Below are 7,111 nucleotides of genomic sequence, written 5' to 3'. Positions count from 1 at the left end.
CCCCCCCCACCGCCGGTGACCAGCGGGTGACCTTGTTGGTCATGTCCTCCCTGACCACTGACCTTTTTCAAAAGTAATGATTTCTGATTTTTTTTTCATATTTTGGTGAGAGTTATGCATATGCCCTGTCACATATAATTACGCTTTTTTCTTTTTTGCTTTTCTCTGTAATTCAAAGACATGAATAAGTCAAAGGAAGCAGTAATTTAAGTAGTGAAAGCATATGTGTTTCCTCAGTGTTTTAATCATACAGACTGGCTGCTACGCTGGAGTATTTTATTTCTAGAAACACGACCCCATGCCTTCTTCCCGCATTGCTGACGCGTAATTAAAAAACAATTTGCCTGCGGAGGCGAAGATGGCGCTGTTTATTTTTGGATGTAGGTGTAGAATGCACACGGCTTTAGAAGATTTAATACCAAATAAAATGTAAAATATCTCATCAATATTTTTGGATTGACCACACAATGAAATAATACTTGGGGCATTTTAGCTTAAATAAGATGCACCATTAAAATCATTGTCCCCGTCTCTGTTCACGCTGTTACTGTGTCCTGTGGGGGATGTTGAGCTGCTGGGCGGCTCCCTTCAACCCTCTGGGCCTCGCTCGCTGCTCCTGGGCTCTGATGTCAGCTTACAAGTCGTTTTATTCCTTGTGGCTCGCACGTGATGGATGCCCCTGCAGAGCCCTGAGCAGAGGAGTGACGTGGGAGCTTCACCTCTGAGAACTGTCACCTCTGGCTGGTGTGGGAGGGGTTCAGGTGTGGTCTTCGCAGGGCTACGGGGAGGAGGCCACTCAGGAGACAAGCTGCTGGCATTGACGGGGGTGGCTACTGAGGTCCCGAGCACCCTGCAGCCCGGGGTACACACTGAGGTGTGGGTTGAAGGATTCAGCATTTCTAGGAAGCTGGTTTTGTTTGGTAAAGGCTCCTCTTAGAAATGGTTCTTCCATACCCACTCTAACGAGCCCGAGTGGTCCTCTTATGACGTGGTCTCGGTCACTGCTCGAGGAGGTGAGAATTAGGCATCTGGTCCTCTGGACCCTGGATCACCCTGAAGGGACCCAGCCCTGCCCTCTGCCCGTCGGAGGGAGGTCCCGGTGCGGACCGCCTGACTCGGCCGAGCAGACCCAGTGCTGTGCGTCCTCCAAGGGCCCTGTGACTACCTCGGTTGGGGTCAGTTCGCATTAGGGCTGTGCCTTGGTTTTCCCTCGAGCCCCTCCCCCATCCCAAGCCTCTGCTGACCACTCGATCCCGCCCGGTCATACCTCAGTCACTGCCCACGATACGCCGAGAGCATCCTGTCCGAGCTCTTTCCCTTCCATCCTTCAAAGTCCAGCTGCTTCCGCTGCAAACGTAGGCTTCTGAGATCTCCTCGGCTGACACCACCCTCTCCTGTTCATTCCCCAGACAGCTACCATTTGCTGCTCTTCCAGCCGCGGGGAAAGAGGCCCACGGGCATTTACTTTCTCCCCGTGTGGCAGTGGTGCTGACATTGGGCAGCTGGGAACACAGCTGTATTATAAAGTAAAATAAAGAAGATCAAGTCAATATATTTTTGCTGAGCATCTGCCGCCATGAACGTCTGCAGGACGGTCTGCGAGGAGAACTTCATCCGGGCCTTGTACAAACTTAGAAGAAGCAATTTTAAGGTGGGTATTTTTTTTCTCTTATTATTTTGAAATAGAATTAAAGTTGCTTATCAGAGAAACAAGGTAATAAACACAAATACTTTAAAAATATTCCTGCCAGTCAAAGCAATGTTTGGTATTAAATTATACGAAAAATAAACTGTAAATTATAAACAGACAAGTAGCATCAGACAGACAGGCACAAAAGGACCTTGTAATTACTTTTATCTATGAAGACAGACCCATGAACCGTGTGGATTTTTAATTACTTTGCTCATTAAGAATGTACCTTGTATGAAAGCTGGCATTATCTCTTTAATTAGAAGGAACTTGATGTTTTGGAGATATCAAAGCCAAACCATTATGAAGCAGTGGATGAAACTGTTGAATTTCTCTAACAACAATAACAAAAAAGATCTGGATTATTGACGTCTTGCTGGCTTAACCCAATCTGTTTAAGAAACGATTTTGTGGATAAACACTTCTTGATAATTTGAAAAGTGTGTTTATATGTATCTGACTGACAGCTGGAGCAGATGTTCATGTGGGCTCCAACTGTACTACGTTTTGTGACAAGAAGGCACACAGCAAACCGAGAGGGCGAAGGGTGTCACCTCTAGAACACTACGCCCAAGGGGGCTCTGAGACCCTGCTCACACTAGCGGTGTCAGGCGTGAGGATCAGCGCCCATTTCCATGGCAAGGCAGAGGAATCTGGGGTGCGGAGAGCACCCCAGCCTGTGTCAAGGCTGAGCCAGAACAGCAGGCAGCTGCCCCCAGGCAGGTACAAGCGCCCATGGGTCCAGCAGCCCGACTTTAGTCCATTCATCCATCCAATTAAACCCCCAAACATTGAAAACCTTGGTCAATATTCCAGGTTGATTTCCAGCACTTAAAACATGCACACAAGGCTGTCAAGTACATTCTGGGTCACACTGGTTCTTCCTCGAATATTTCAATTCTGTACAAGTCTGTGGACAGGCAGTTGCTGCTGAGAAATTAAGTCAACAGTAATGTTGCTCCCTTGGTTTTTATGAATCCCCCTTTCTACGAGAAAACAAATTCCCCAAACAAAGCGATTCTTCATCTGTATTGGCTTTGGCTTAAAATGATGGCTTTTAAGAAAACCACATAGATGAAATGAGGAAACATGAGATCTGTCCACTGAGAAAGGAATTACGACTTAATTACAAGCTTTAATTGCTATGGCTATCGTTTGACTGTTGGAAAAGGCCGGGGTCTCAGGAAGATCAGAGGAACGTGATAAAGGCACCCGTATCTCGACCTTTCTGAGGAAACTAATCCGCTCAGCTGTGTCAGATGGCCACCCCCAGCCCGTGCCCTCAACGTCTGGATCACACTCCCAGTTTGCATGCAGTTAGGAAAAGCGTCTTCTCCACTGAAACCTTCCTAATATTATATAATAGAGAACTTGAACACTTCTTCCAAGTCAAGGCTCTTTTTAGAAGCTCGCACTGGGGACCCAACAAAGGAAGAGTTTTCTAATGAAGCCTAAATATGAAATCCGTTATGCATTTTCCAAGTTATAAGTGAACGAAATCTGGGAATTAGAACAAAGCTTTTCCGGGTTTCTCTTTTCATTTTTATAAAGAATGATACAGGGAAGTGCCTTTTGCTTTTACGAGAAAAGTTCGGAAACTTACCCAGGTGGCTAATTCCCTATTTTCAGAAAACAACTGTCTTACGTCTGCTTTCGACATCATTTTCTATGAAAGTGCCGAAACTTCTCCTTGGTCTCCTCTGCTGCTGAGATTCAGACAAGACCCCCCAGAGGCCCAGGGGTGCTGTGGAGCATTCCCTGCATCGAATATGAAACCCAAGAAAAACACGGTGTTTGAATTTTAAGGAGATGCTATTTACAAAGTAAACAGAGTAACAGCCATGAGATTCCAATATTCTTCAATCTTCAGTGGGATTTCTAACTTTTCAAAGAAATTTTGTTAGGGAAAGCTGTAGCTCCTTTAAAACAAACAGAAATGTCACAGAAGGACAGAAGAACTCCGGCTGAAAGCTGTGCTGAGAATCAACTGACGGAGAACAAGGTTGAGGGGGAGACTGGTTTGCCAGGCTTTAATTTTTAGATTCTCATCAGACATCCAAGCAAAATGTCAAGGAGGCAACTGGACATAGGATTCTGGAGGGAAAATATGAGGGACAAGAAATTTGAAACGTTAGCTTGAAAGTCTAGGAAAGTTACAGGCAGTCGGGCCTAGACACACAGCCTTGGGGTCACTGGTTCGAGGCTGCAGTAAACCCACAGTCCCAGGTGAGAGCATCAAGAAACAGCAGATGCAAAAGAGAAGAAAATAAGAGGTAAAGTGATGTACTTTCTATACTCAAACTCAACGATGTTCGTGACGAGAGAAAACCAGATTGAAAATCAAGGCCCCAGGTTGGATACACTATTTGTGAAGTTTGTAGCTATGTGTGTATTTTCCCTTGCAAACTGTGGAGCGTTAGTTTTATAATCATAGCAAACGGTTCCTATGTTCATGCTTCGGGTCTCTCAGGGAGATCTACACCTGCTCCTTAGTCTCTTCAGTGACTCCCCAGGCCTTAAAATCCACTGCCTGCCAAGTCCAGGGGGCCGTGGTCCTCAGGCCATGCCAAGCATGCTGGCTGCTGGCTTCTCTTGAGGAAGAAATCTACAAAGAGATGTATAAACCACTGTGTGAGTTTTCTGGAAAAAGAATTTTAAAAATACTGAATGTAGACGATCTCCTTGTCCTTGCCTTAGTCCCATCTCTCCCTCCTGCCTGGAACACAGGTTTGATGGCTGGAAGTGCAGCAGCCATCTTGGCACTGTGAGAATGAAATCTTCATGTTAAAGAAGGCAGTGCAGACGGGAAAAAAGGAGTCCAAGAAACCGACTAGACTACGTCCCACGCGGCTTCTTGATCAATGAGAAAAATAAAGCGTTCCAGAAACAGTTAAGCCACTGTTATTTGGGTTTTCCCTCACGTGTAGCCAGCCATGTGCAATGTCAACTGATTCAAACCTCTGTTGATTTTAGTATCTGCAAGAGCATGCGAAATGGTAAAAATGAACAAATGTGTGACTATTGCTTAGAGAATTGAACTGGTTTCTGGGATGGCTCCACCCCAGACTCCTGAATCAGAGTTTTGATCGTGGGCCCAAGAATGTGTCCTTTTCCAAATGTCCTCAAGTGTCCTGCAGTCGATTTGGGGTGGAGCTTTGCAAAACCAGTACAAATAGAATTTTCAGTTAAACAGTATCTTAAAGACTGAATTTTAAATGCACAGATAACATGCCATCACATGTGAAAGAGATGGCCGGCCCTGGCGTACCATCAGGCACAGACTGAAGCCTGAGTGAAGAGTGGGGAGCAGACGTGGACACAGGATCCCTTTCCTGCCTCAGTCATCCCCACACAGCACCTGACCTGGTGTAAGCTTCAGGAAATCGCGATAAAAGCAACTTAGTGTCCGCAAACCATAGATCTTACCCTTAGATACTTGGGAAAGAGAAATGCCCCGCGGCCTCACGGAGGAAGGGGCTGCGTCTTCGCCCTCAGCGGGAACTGAGCTTTCACCGGCAATGACGTGGTGTTTACCTTCACGGCAGCCAAAACTAACAAGAAAATTCTGCTGTGGCAACGACTCAGAGTGGGAGAACCAAACCTTAGTTTCTGAAGCCAGTGTTTCTCTAGCCAGGGCTTACGGGAAGATTCTCAGTGGTTTGAATATTTTTTCTTGGTAAAGGATTGTATTTTACTCAGGACTGAGAAACATCTGTTCATAGCAATTATGACAGGATTTATGAGGCCTTAATTTTGCTGAGGGTCAAACTCGTAGGCAGTGAAGGTATACAGAAGTTCCCCTGAACTGCAGGAGAAATATGAAGAAGAAAGTCATCCGTCTAGAACCTTCTAAGTCTACTGTGATGCACTTTCTGATTCCACGCTACACGCGGAACTAATGAAAATGCTGCCTAAATGAAAAAAAAACACGGGGCGATGATTTCCGCCCCCTTACCCTACGTGGGAGCCCAGACCCTCAGCCAGTGGGGAGGGCAGGGCCTGAAACGGGGTGTGCGGATCACCTGGAAGACGTCCTCTATTCCTACAAAATCACTATCTGCGAAACACGTTGTGCTTACCTTCATAGCTTTGTCTTTTTTCAAATACCAACCTTTAATGGCTGTGATACATTTCATTTGTTAAAATCAGGCCATTTTACATTGCATCTTAAAACTTGATGGAATGGTAACTTTTCTGGCTTTTAGGAGTTCTCAATCAAAATTGGTCAAGTCAATTTAACAATAATTTAGTGAAAGAAAACATTTCCCTGTGGTTTGACAACTTCTATGAATAATGTATCTTCAATAGCTGCCAATTAAGGTCATTTTAGAGATTTATGATGGGGTATAAATAGCTCCGAAAGGTGATTTATGGCACAAGGCTTTGCCTAAAGCTCCTCTGACAGCGTATAAATTACCACCCGGGTGGGAAACAACAGAAAACACCGCGAGCATCTCTGCTGCGTCCTGCTCCTCTTTAATGTATTCTTTCACCCCACAATTCCAGTATTCGAGTCACAGAATTTTAGAGGTGAAAGAATTTATGATCATCAGATCTGCCCCCTCACTGCCCAAACTACTCACTCTAACGCACACTTTGCGAATCTCACACAAAAGGCAGAACCCAAGCACACCCTGACCTCTTCAAAAAGTCCACAGACGCGGGTCTAGAGTCCCATGAAGAATTTCTACAGAAAAATACTGAAAACACTTTAATGTTCAACCACAGAAGCTGAAAACCTCTAAACAGATGTGAGTATGAGAGATAGCACAGGCCTTCTGTGTAGGGAAAGGGCAGCCAGCCGGCAGGAACCCCCTGCCACGTGGCTGCGTTAACCCACCTCTGTTCCCGACGGACATCCAGTCCACTGAGGGTCGGGAGGAACGGAAGGCGGAAGAAGGGCAAGCTCCCTCCCTCCGCCTGAGCTGGGACCTTCATCTCCTGCCTCTGCACGCCGGGCCCCTGGTGCTGGGGCCTTTGGACCCAGAGCACGACTCACACCCGGCCCGCGACTGTCAGGCCCTCGGACTTGGACGGAACACCACCCGCTCGCCAGTGCGTAGACGGCAGGTCAGGGGCCCTCCTGGTCCCGTAATCACGGGAGCCCCCACCTGTGATAAAGCCCTCTCGCCCTCTGTGTGCGTGCGTGTGTCCACCCATCCCGGGCGGAGGTGCCAGGAAGATGCGCTCCCTCCCCTGGAGGGCAGAGCTCGCTGGGGGCCCGCCGTGCGCCTCGGGAGCAGAGCGGGCGATAACTCGTCCCCCGGGGAGAGTCCGGAAAGCACGGGACTGACTGCGGGGAGACATGGGGGTCTGCTCAGCAAAGGGCACGGTGCGGGGGCGTCTCAGGTCCAATGACCAACCGACGGCAGGGCCTGGAGAGGGGCTTTCTACTCCGGTGACGGCGCCGTGGACTCACAC

At 47.4% G+C, this 7,111-nt stretch overlaps 1 long non-coding RNA gene across 1 annotated transcript in view; it reads right to left on the bottom strand.

The window, feature by feature from the left end:
• Window positions 1–367: 367 nt before the first annotated feature.
• LOC140689384 (uncharacterized) overlaps window positions 368–7,111 on the bottom strand; it is a 110,571-nt gene continuing 103,827 nt past the window's right edge. Inside the window, exons 3-4 of the long non-coding RNA XR_012064311.1 lie at window positions 1,268–1,514; window positions 368–808 (exon numbers count right to left, since the gene is read on the bottom strand). This is a non-coding gene — a long non-coding RNA (uncharacterized lncRNA). The remainder of the gene's footprint in view (window positions 809–1,267; window positions 1,515–7,111) is intronic.

This window comes from Vicugna pacos, chromosome 26 (assembly GCF_048564905.1).
Source record: "Vicugna pacos chromosome 26, VicPac4, whole genome shotgun sequence".
Classification (NCBI taxonomy): domain Eukaryota; kingdom Metazoa; phylum Chordata; class Mammalia; order Artiodactyla; family Camelidae; genus Vicugna; species Vicugna pacos.
The sequence above is the reverse complement of the archived record's forward strand: the minus strand, read 5'-3'. Positions and strand labels throughout refer to the sequence as shown.